Source organism: Mustela nigripes, chromosome 3 (genome assembly GCF_022355385.1).
Source record: "Mustela nigripes isolate SB6536 chromosome 3, MUSNIG.SB6536, whole genome shotgun sequence".
Classification (NCBI taxonomy): domain Eukaryota; kingdom Metazoa; phylum Chordata; class Mammalia; order Carnivora; family Mustelidae; genus Mustela; species Mustela nigripes.
In genome coordinates this window covers 183,514,409-183,526,640 of record NC_081559.1, presented here as the reverse complement: position 1 = coordinate 183,526,640, position 12,232 = coordinate 183,514,409, and positions in this window count along the sequence as shown.

Sequence of the window (12,232 nt, the reverse complement as noted above, 5' to 3'; positions counted from 1 at the left end):
CCAGTTCCTCTTCACTGTCTTATTAAAATAAAATCTGTCAAGTCTTTTAATGCTCTAAGGGTTTCCAATAAACCATCTCTTAGTGTTAACTGAATTGATATTTTTTTCCACTTGTATACCTCTTTCTGCCATATGTGGTTCAACAATTTCTGATAATATTAGTGGGTCGTCTCATCTTTACATTGCTCAGTAAACGTTTTGAAGAATTCATATAGTGACAAAGCCCTCCCTGCATTTGCTCTGTGAGAATTAATCACCCGTTGCTCCTAGGCTCTCAGTGTTCATGAAAAATGTCTCATAAACATAAATTTTCGGTACACATTGATTTTCAGAAGCAATGCAAACATTGCTGATCACCACACTCCCATGTTGGGAATCTACGCTGGGACGTTTTGGTATTAAGATCTTGCATCTTGGGTGATTTCAGTTTCAGACAAAGAGAATGCACTCACTGGGTAATTGAATTACAGAAAGCGGACAACGTGACCACATGGCACTGTTGGCATAGCAAGGGAGGCAGGTGCCAGCAGTGGGTAGAGGAGCAGATGTGGCATCTGGGACTGGTGTGGGAGGCCACCAGCACTCCTCTGGCCAGCTCCTGAAGCCACTGCCCTAGTCGTATGAGGGTCAAAAGCCCAGGCTTTGTCAACAGGCTCTTACAGACTTTGGTAGGAAAAACCGGGAATGCCGAAGGTGTTTTCCCAAACACTCAGCAACAGGAAGGCCATTTATCCCTAGAATGGGAGTCCTTAATTTATCATGGTTGTCCTTGCACAAAAAGTAAAGGGAGGGGAGACTTACACAGAATGTGCATTTATTCTTGGGTGATCTTGGTGTAGGCTCCTGTTTGAGTTTTTTCTAAGTGGACCGAGCTAATGTAAGAAGATGACATGTTCAGAAGCCTTTAAAAGGACTTCCAAAATGAACAGACCCAGAATACATGCAGAAGGGCTTTTATTTCCTTTTACTGAATTAACTGGTGAAACTGCTTATTGAATAAATATAGCCATTTTATCTGCAGAGTAGATGGAAGAATGATTGGTGTGCACTTGGAATCACAAGATACTACTAAGTATTTATGAAGAGCCCAAGGACGCTGAACTCTAGCCCAGGTACTGGAACATACAGAGATTACAAGCAAACACAGCACTGGTTTTAGAATAGAACAGGAGAAGCAAGTGAGTGACCTTGCCCTGCCCTCTCCCAGAACTCCATTGCCAACCAGTTTATGAAGTAGGGTGTGAATTCAGGCCTTTACCTGATGGTGATTGACAGAAGTGGCACAGGTCAGGCTGGATGGAAGTAGAGGGAAAACAGCCCAACTCTGGCAGCCTCATGCTGTGGTCCTGGAGTCATGATGGCAGAAGGCATTATTTTGTTCAATTGGCCAACACAGGCCACTACTAGAAGATAGACTTTGGTGCTTTGTCAAGGTGGCCATCAGTGACTCAAAAGATGAGCTTTGCTACTTTTGCGGGGGGGACTTATACAACAATGCACTTAGCTTTCAGGGTTTGATGACCTTGATAGTGTGTTCATTGAGTAACCTCATAACTGAGGATTCTCAGTGGTTAGGCTAAACTGGAAGTAGAGAGTCTGACCCAGGCATAAAGACTGAATAGTGGTAAGTCTGGTCAGTTAGACCCGCTGGGTTTCTCTTCTCTGGGCGCCACTTACTCTTAAGCTGCTAACCTTGGTAGAAGTTAAACACTTCCTTGCAAGCTTTATTTTATCTTCTGTACAGTGTGATTTATGACATAAGTCAAATTCACTGAACTCTGAATTTCAGTTGTACTTGCAAAATAATATATAATGTATATAATGATATAATCAGACTAAAATAATATCTACTTCAAATGGTTGTTGTGAGCACAAAATGAAACGATGCACTTAGAGCCCGGATCAATAGCTCTTATGACTGACGAGAGAAAATCTAGGATATTATAGGTATTCAAAAGCCTTACTCAAAATGAAGTTTCTCTCTGAGAGAGAGAGGTCTTCCTTTTAGTTCTGGAGTACTTCTTAGCTACCAGAAACTGGTAAGATAGAGATAAGTCTAGTTAATATTTAAATTGTAGAGGGTTTGAAATGTTTCTTGGGCTTTGATCTTTAGTAGATGATCCCTTTAACTTGTTTGTGCATTTTATTCAACAAATATATCCTAAGAACTTGTAAGGTACTAGGTGCCATAGATCCAAGGGGAATTAGAAGTGATAGATAATATTAACACTGATGAGATCACCTCGTCCCCCCTGTTCAATGTTAATCATCACAATGGCCTTTCTGGACAATTGCTGATAGCTTCATTTTAGAGTTGAGGATACAGATTCAGAGAAATGAAGCCATTTGTCTCTGGTCACACAGCTAATTAGGCACAGCCTCGGGCCTGGAATGGGAACGCTGGTCTCCAAAGCCCCAGGCTGGGATTCCTCCATGAGGAGGTCATCTGGCCTCTCTCGCGCTCTGGCTGTCCCTCCTTCTCCAAACCCAGGGAGAATACGGAGAACCTTACTCTGCTCCAACTTCTGGCCGCAGCATTATCTGAGAAGGGGGTGATTTTCCCTCTTGTTGCAGCAACTCCAAAGGCAGTAACGCTTGAGGCAAGAAGGGCAGAAAGAGGAAAAGCAACTCCCTGTTATGAGTGACAGTAATAAGCCCTGGGCTGAATGCTGACCATTCCCTTATTAACCTCCACCTTTCCACGGCTGAGCATTGCAACAATCCCTACTCCAACTATCCCTCTTCTGTCTGTGCTTTCTTGACTCTCATTCCCCCTCCAGGCCGAGTTCAGGTCACAGGGGCCTACTTAAGGTCTCGCTCCAGCCCCTGACCTGCTGTGTGACATTGGACAAGATTGTAACTTCTTTAAGCCACCATGGCTTACCTAAAAATTGGGGCTACTGGGACTCTAGTTCATAGGGCTATTCACTGAGAGTATGTACACCAAGTGCATCACGGACCTCTTAGGTGTGGTATAGGGGCCATATTGGCTCTGTCACAAATGTGTGGCTACAAATATGATATATGATCTTGAGCAAGTCCCTTTACCAACTAGGACCCTGAATCTACATGTCTGTGTGTGGACTACCCAACTCTAGTAGGAGTCCGTGACAAGATGCCAAGTGCAACTTTATCTTTTGAAATGGTTCTAGAAGTTGCTAGTTGCTATACTTAATTATAACCAATTAATACTAATGGCTACTTGTTCTTTGGCTACAGCCTTAATATGTAGAGAAATTAATATGTAAATGTAAAAAAGTAATAAGATGACTGAATTTCAGGGAGTGCTTTTATTGTGAAGTGTTAGGACTATACACACAAAAGAATGAGAGACTATGGACTCTGGAAATCAAACTGGGGGTTCACAGGGGAGGAGGGTGGCGGGATGGGTGAACCCGGTGATGGGTATCAAGGAAGGAATGGATTGCATGGAGCACTGAGTGTTATATGCAAACAAGGAATCATGGAACACTGCATCAAGAACTAATGATGTACTGTATGATGATTAATGTAACATAGTAAAAATTTTTTTTAAAAAGTAAGGACTATTCACACAAAAGAATATTTTGAACTGGCAAATTTTGTCACCATCTTTAATATTAGAAACCAAATCCGGGCCATGAATGAGGAAAAAGGTGACGATAAGGGTAAATTAATCTGTATCTCCTTTGGAAATGGGATTTCCTCTGGAAAAAGTATTTTGTTGTTGTTCTGTTTTTAATTGTTTAATTTTGTTTTCTGAACACTGATTTTCTTTCTTTTCTTTTTTTTTGGGGGGGGGCACATTAGGGTACATTTCTCCTTGCTACCCACCTGAACTGTTGGCCAATACATTAAAGGCCATGGAGAGAATTCTCTTGTATCTCAATGGATATGCATGATTTATTCTACTTTATTCTAATGGGGTCTATTTCTTTATATATTTCAGTAAGAGCAAGGTTGTTCATAAAGTCATAAAGCATCAAATGGTGGCAGTTCTTGGTGCTGACATTTATTTTAGTACTTTTTTTTACAAAAAAAGAGTAATAGACTTTATTTTTTAGAGCAGTTTTAAGTTCACAGCAAAATTGAGTGGAAAGCACAGAGTTCCCACATTCCCCCTCTCCCAGCCACACAACCTCCCCCAGGGTCAGCGTGCCTGTCACTGTGGCACGTTGTTACGAGGGCTGAACCAACACTGACACGTCATCGTCAACCACAGTGACAATAGGTTTCATACTTTTGTTGGGCCTTCTATCCTTTTGAAAAATGTATTCACCATGGTAGTACACAAGACACACGCCTTCCTGTCTTTCTCTCCCAAGAGAGGAACTGGACTGCTTTCAGCTGTTCTCAAAACTTGAGAGGCACGTCTCTGCAGGGCCTTTCTCTTTTCTTTGCCATTCCGAACCATGTGTCTGGCTAGAATTGTGTTCGTTCATTCTTTAAGTATGTATTGACGCCGAACAGGCAACGTGCTACTCGCTGGGCTAGAAAGAGGAATCCTGGTGGTCGTGTGCTCCAGGGGCCCACCCACATTCTGCTGAGCAAGACAGACAGGCACACAGTAGGTGCAAGACTGTGATGAAAATGTGCTGATGGAGAACTGGCAGGCTCCAGGCATCATGGTAACACCGCTGAGGGTTGTATGTGGGAATGGGGAAGGGTCTGGACTAGCCTTCCCAGGCAAAGTTAAGCAGGTAGGAGGAGGTGTTATCAGAGAAAGATGCGAACATAATCCTGCTTCCAACTCATCAACCCTTTATTTTGGGAGCAAAACACACATCTGTCTCTATATGTGGCAGGGGAGGGGGAGGAGGGCCGTGAGAACAACTACTATAAATTGCTTAGTAATTCCGTTTTCTCTTTTTCGTAGTGCTGGTACAGATCTCAGCCAACGAGGGCACATTATCGAAAACTCTGAAAGGATAATTTGACTGCATTAAAAGTGTTCTGTTCTCTTTAGCACCATCATCCAGCTGACTTCAGGCATAGCCAAGCAGCTCCAATACAGTTGGGATGGAGGCTGCTGCCTGTGTGTTTGCGGGAGCCGAGAAGCACCGTGGAAAGCATTGCCTGGCATGGGAGTCGGGCCTGGGTTGTCAGCCCCGCAGCTCCCATTCTGTGCCACTGGGCCAGATGCCCTCGCCTGGCTTGCGAGGCTGTCGTGTATTCATTTGTAAAGTGGGAGTGATGTGTCACCCACCATGCAGGGTTTTGGAGTTGGCGATAACGCATAAATCACTCAGAAGTAGTCCTGGCAGGAAGTTACATGCTCAGGGATCGCTTGCCATGACGAGCCATTTTCCCTTTTCCCTTTTTTACCCTGTGTTCACGACTCACCAAAATCTCACGGGTGAACGGCAGATTGGAGCAGGTTAAGCTAAAGCAACGGAACTAGAGTCAAGATGGCCAGAGATGATGTGACATTTGGTTTTGTAATGGCTAAAATGGTTAGTATTTCTGGCTCCGGGTGTTTGGGGGAAAATCATAAATATATGTGCGTGCGTGCACGCGTGCACACACACACACACATACACACACATGCCAGGTGCATCATTTCATCTGAATCTTTAGTTTTCTCCCCAACCTGATGACCTGGGAAGTGAAGCCCAGGCATTGATATCAACGTATCATCTTAAAGGTGTAACTATTTTATTCCCTCCTGGTTAGTGTCTGTCTCTGCCCGCCCTTTCAGGCCTATGAATATTTTTTATTAATATAATTTTATTACTTCTTTCTTACAGCTCAAAAATAATATGTGCTGAAAAGAAGTTCAAATACCAACGTATATAAAGTAAAAGAAAGGACATTTTCCATTGCCTTCTTTGACCTGTAACCAAGGGCTATCAATACTACGTGTGCCGTGTGTTCTTTCTAGAATTTTTTCTATGAACATTCAGATGTGGTTAGCTGCATGTATTTTTCCCCATGTTTTTTAATTATGTGACCCATAATACTGTGACACTCCTTTTTTAACTCATTAATAAACCCAAACCTTTTTCATATTATTACAGAAAGTGTCTAGAACATTCTTTTTAAACAGCTGTTTAGTATTTCATAGAAAAAAGCTTATGTTTCTTATTTATGCGTTTTTTTATTGATGATCATTTCAACTATATCCAATTTTTCTTAACTATAAATGATAGCACAGACATTTTTTGTTATTCTTGTTTTTGGCATGTATGGGAATATTTCTGAAGGACGTAATCACTGAAGTGAAATTTCTGGATTAATGGTTATGCAAAATTTAGATTTTTTAATTTTTAATTTTTTGTGGCATAACGTGACAGAAGAGGGAGAGAGAGAATCTCAAACAGGCTCTATGCCCAGTGCAGAGACCCATGCAGGTCTCAGTCTCAAGACCCTGAGGTCATGACCTGAGCTGAAATCAAGAGTTGGACGCTTAACGGACTGAGCCACCCAGGCACCCCTGCAAAATTTAGATTTTGATAGGAGCAACCCTATGACCCTGTATAAAAGATTGTGCCAATTACTGTAAAGCTGTATGAAAATATTTGCTTACTTATAGGTGAAAAATAGCACAATGTTGTTTGAGTTTCTATGGGAGTTTTATTTTTTATGACCTGAGCTAGTCTCATTGGTATCTCCAAGAATTCAAATCAGTGGCTTACTAGTTTTATTCTATTCCAAGCATTCTAATTCTCTCCAAAGCACTTGGGTCAGCCTGGGGAATTCTTGAGTCCAATCTGTGAACTTGAGCAAACTGTAGAAAGGTAACAGTAGAAAGTATCCAAAATTATCCTTCTTTTAAAAGTGTTAGAGTGTGCGGCATGTGATTTATACCCTTTAGTGGTTTCCAGTGGTGCTTAGCTTGAGATCTAAGTTCTTTGCTGTAGCCTGCTGGCCTGCACAATCTGGCCTCTGCTTATGCTGCCGACTTCATTTCTTATCACTTTCTCTTACAGTCAAAGTCCAGCCTCACAAGCCTATATTTTTTTTCCCTAACTACACCAAGGTTTTTCTTCTTGCTTTAGAGCACCATTTTCAGACACTCTGGCTACTGACCTACAATCAGAAATGAACTGTGTATCACAACTAAATGCCTGCATCTGTTTATGTGTATATATGTATGTATGTGGGTGTACATTGATACCTGAAACTAAATTTTACCGAACAATTCCTAAGTGTATTGTGATACCGTGTAGCAAGATGATGTCAAATCATGGCCCCCCACAGTGATCTGAACTCTAATGTTTTCTGACCAGTCAAAATCCTAAGATTGATGATTCCCTGGTAAGGGGAAAAAATATCTAGAGTCTCATAGTTTCACCACTTTACAGTTCACTTTGGACAAACCTTTCATTTTAATGTCTGTGACTTCCTCAGCCTTTCCTTTGGAAATGCCCATGTTCACTACGTGTTTGTAGTTTCCACAGCCCTGGGCTAGGCATGAGGGGGTGATGTGAATTGTATTCAGAGGCACATGCAATGCTTCAATAGTCTTGTTGGAAGAATCAGACTCAAGAATCAGAAAACACCTGAAAGCAGTAAAGATAGAATGAGACATTCAACTGTGAAATGTAGTTAGGGACAAGAGTTCATCAACTCCTTCCAGCGATGACAACAGTAATTTAAGGTGTTGGTAACGTTACTCATTGTCAAACCGTGTTTCACGGGTATTGAATTAAATCTCCGCGCCTTCTTCTTAATATATTGTTACCATTCTCCTTGAATTACCATTCTTCCTTTGAGAAAGGAAATAAAATGTTTACTGAGGGCATACTATATCCCCAACCACATGGTTGGAACCTTACAAATGGTATTTCGTTTCATCTCCGGCAGAAGCTGGGAGGTTGCCACTGTGATTCTCACTTTAATATGAAGTCATGATCCATCCAAGATTGCTGAGCAGTGAAATGGGCCAAACAAGATCCAACTCACGGTCATGTGACTCCCGGCCGATGCGCTTCCGAATGCATGGCAGGTGCGTCCAGTGGTCTCATTCGCTCTCATTCACAGGCATTTCCAAGTCACACAATGACAAAAGCTTCTCTTCAGATTTCCACCTACATCTTCTTCAGTGGCCCCTGGCACCCCGAAAAATGAAGGTAAGCACCCGGACAGTCCAACTGAGAGATGACCAAGAGCTAAAGGAAGATGAAGCCCCAAGTGCAAAGGGCTGTGATTTTTTTTTTTTTAACTTAAACTTATTATTTGGGCATAATTTCAGTTGCTTGAATAAGCACAGTGCAGAAGAACCTCTATCTGCCCTTGGTGCAGATTTACCTTTTGTCAACGTTTTATTCCATTTGCAAAGTGCAGGTGGGATACCTGTTTTAATGTCCATGGACTGTGTCTAGCAGGTTTATTTCCCACTTGAAGTGTCCTCCAGCCCAGCTCTCTTACTCGTTCTTTCTCCCCATGCTCCCAACTTCAGTTTTGCACCCTTGCCCAAGACTTCCCCCATTCTCCCCTTGTAGGTAGGAGGCTGGCTCTGCCAGGGGTCCGGGTGAATTCAGACCACTGGTCTTCCGCCGACTCACCATTGTAACTTTCAGAGAGGCATTTTCCTCATTGAAAGAATGGGCCTGAGGTAGCACCTTCTGGCATCTCCATGAAGATTATGTGGAATCATTTGAGAGAAAAAAGTTCAGCCAGAGTATGAAGCACAGAGTAAATTCCCCTAGAAATGCAGACTCGCCTTGCAAAGGACCCCTATGCATCCTGTAGCCATTGGAACAGCTGTGGCAGAAGTTAAAATCTTGAAACACTTCCATAGAAACTGATAAGTAGCTGCTTCCCCCAAACCCACCCCTCACCACCGCAGCACCCCCACCTTCCTGGACACCTAGCCACAACCCTGGGGCTCCCATAATATCCCCACAGACTAATAGGTACACACTTGCAGAGCTGAGGCCTCTAGCACTCCGATGGGTTGATGACTGGTGAAAAATGTTAATATCTCTGCAGAATATTAGCTTAAGTGCCTATAAATACTATCACCCCCATTTACAAATGACGAAGGAAGTTGAGGGATGGAGGGAGTAACTTTGTCCAATGTCACACAACCGATTATGACTTAAATCTGAGACTATTTAATTTCCAAAGCCTTGCCCAGTCCCCGAGGAACAGAGTACCCATCCCCCAGCACCTGTGACCTTGGGCAGTGGACTTTGTCTCCTAGACAGGGAACACAATGAAAATGATCCTTCCAGCTTCCCTGCTGATCTACAGAAGTTTTCCTTGTCTTTTTGTTCACTACAAATAATCAAGTTAAGTGGTCAGTTTTAAGCCAGGGATCAAACTCAGCTTGTTAATTATTCACAGAGTTGATAATTCTGCTCTGCTCTTGAAACTGCTGAACCGGTTGGGACAAGGCAGAACCACAAAGCTAGTAAAACTAACTTTTTGAAAATAACTCATTGAGTTAGGACATAGGAATATTTTTAGAGAAAGGATATGAGCCAATGAAAGTAAAGACACAAAGAAAGGAACATGGCCTTGGGAGCTAGAGAGACTCTCCAAAGAGCTGTGTGCTATCGGGCCAGTTATATATAAGTAATCTGTGTTTCATCATTGGGGAAATGAGAATAAGTACCTTGAAGACTTACTCTGAGTAGATACAATAGGTGCACAGCACTGAACTCAGTGCCTAGCACCAAGAGTGAGTCAAGGTATTTACTAACTTGGACCACAAGGACCCAAAGAAACCAGAGTTATAGAGAATCAGCATCCCAGAGGCTCAGAGGCCCCCAGCAGGCAAGGAGTTAATACTTCCTTATTGAGTCATAGGGGGCAAGGAGGCTGTATACCCACCAGAATGTCAATCTTTGAGCTGCTATACTTGAATCTCCTGGCTGAGGAACTGCCCTGACTGGCAGGAGAAGAAAGTGCTCAGCCACCATTCAGTCTACTCTTCATTACATGAGAAAGACAGAAGGAGGAGAGTTAATAATTTGGGATTGGTTTGCTTCCAATGGTACCCAAAGGGCAAAGAGTAGAGGGAAGACCTTCTCCCTCATACTCCCCAGAAATAAGTTAATAACAGATTCTTATATCTTTTTGCAGATATTAACCAATTAGCCTTCCTTCCTTCCATATAAATGGAATCATAATAGAGTAATGGCTAATATTTATCATGTGCTTGCTATGTGCCTGGGAAGATTATCAGTATCTTATCTGGACTGTATGCCATGTAACCCTCTGTGAAATAGGTATTGCTTTTATTTTCATAGTTTAGATGGGAAAACTAAGAGGCCCAGAGGGGTTAAATCACTTCCCTAAAGTCATACAACAGATAGGCACAGGAAAAGAACCCAGGAAGTCAGCATAAATCTCTCTCACTCTGTTTGATGCCTCTATAGTATCTCTTTATGGGACTGAATCCCAGTTTATTTAGCTTACTGTTGGATATTGATCAGCTACATCACCCACCTTTGTATATTTATCTTTGAAGTTTGAACTTTAATTTGATGTCAGTTTTGTGCCAGGCCCTCTAGGACACTCCTTAATGTATTGTCATTTAGTGCTCAGACATACTCCATGACATCAGGAATCGTTCCTTATGCAAGTAAGGGTACTGAGTCTCCGAGCAGTTAAGTGACTTTCCCAAGGTCGCAGAGTTCATGATTGGCAAAAGGGGGAGTTGAACTCAGGCCCTCTGAGTCCAGGGCCTATAACAGCACTGATGTTATGGAACATATACAGTTGTGTGTGAAAATGCCCATGAGGAAGTTACTTGTCTATAAGAACCTTCTCCTTGTAATACCATTATTCTTTTATATTTTTTCTTGTTTTACTATTTCACTGAGACTCCATTTTCATACCCATAAAGCAGAGATAATAAAACCTACTGCTATGGACTGAATTGTGTTCCCCAAAATTCATATGTTGAAGACCTAAACCCCAATGTGATGGTATCTGGAGGGTGGGCCTTTGAGGGGTAATTAGGTTTAAATGAGGTCACAGGGGTAAAGCTCCCATGATAAGATTAGCATCCTTATAAGAAGAGACACCAGAGGGGTACATGTGTGACTCAGTCAGTTAAGGGTCTGCCTTCAGCTCACGTCAGGATCCCAGAGTCCAGAGATTGAGCACATGGTTGGAGGGGGGGGGGCATTCCTGCTCAGTGGGGAGCCTTCTTCTCTTTCTTCCCCTCCTCCCAACCCCCTCCCTCTTGTTTGTGTGCACCTTCTCTCTCTCTCCCTCTAGCTTGCTCCTTCTCAAATAAATAAAATTTTTAAAAAAGAAAGAGACACCAGAGGGCTTGCTTCCTCTCTCTACAATGTGAGCACACAGTAAGAAGGTAGATGTCTGGAATCCAAGAAGAGGGTCTTCACCAGAACCTGATCATACTACATCCTGATCTTAGACTTCTAGCTTCTAGAACTGTGAGAAATAAGTTCTGTTGCTAAAGCCACCCAGACTGTGGTATTTTGATATGATAGCCCAAGCAGACTAATTACCTAACTTATAAAATTGTTTTAAAATTAACATAAACAAGAAGGATAAACATCTAGACTAATTATAACATGAATTATGGAGTCACCATATGCCGGGTGTTGTTCTAAGAGCTTCACATGTGCATTAGTTTCCTAGAGCTGCCATAACAAAATACCACACACTAGGTGGCTTAAAATAATAGAAATCTATTCTTCCACAGTTTTGAGGGCTAGATGGTCAGAAGTCAAGATCTTCACAGGGACAGACTCTCCTAAAAGTCTCTGAGGGACGTTATTCTGTAGTTTCTGGTAGCTTCAGGCATTCCTTGGCTTGTGGTGGCATAACTCCAATCTCCACTTCTTTTGTGACATTGCAGTTCCCCCCTGTGTCTCTGTTGCCACTTAGTTGTCTTCTTCTAAGGACACCAGTCATGTTAGAGGAAAGGTCTACCTTACTCTAGTTGCTTCTAGTTGCTTCTTTGTATGAACCATACTTTCCTATTTCATTGTATGTGTTGTATTTTTTTGCTGTTGTTACTGAAAACTGGCCATTTTAAATAGTATGATGTGTCGACTCTGAAAATAAGATTATCTTCTCCTTTACATCTACAATGACACTATTTCCAAATAAAGTTCCATCCTGAGATAATGAGGGTTAGGACTCCAGCATATCTTTTTTGGAGAGAACAAGTCCTATCACAATACATATTTTCTCATTCAATCTCCACACCAATCCAAAGAAGCAGGTATTAATATCATTCCCATTTTATAGAAGAAGAGATCAAGGCTCTGAGAGTTCACACAACTTGTCCAAGGTCACATAGTGATTAAGCCAGTTTATGTTCTAT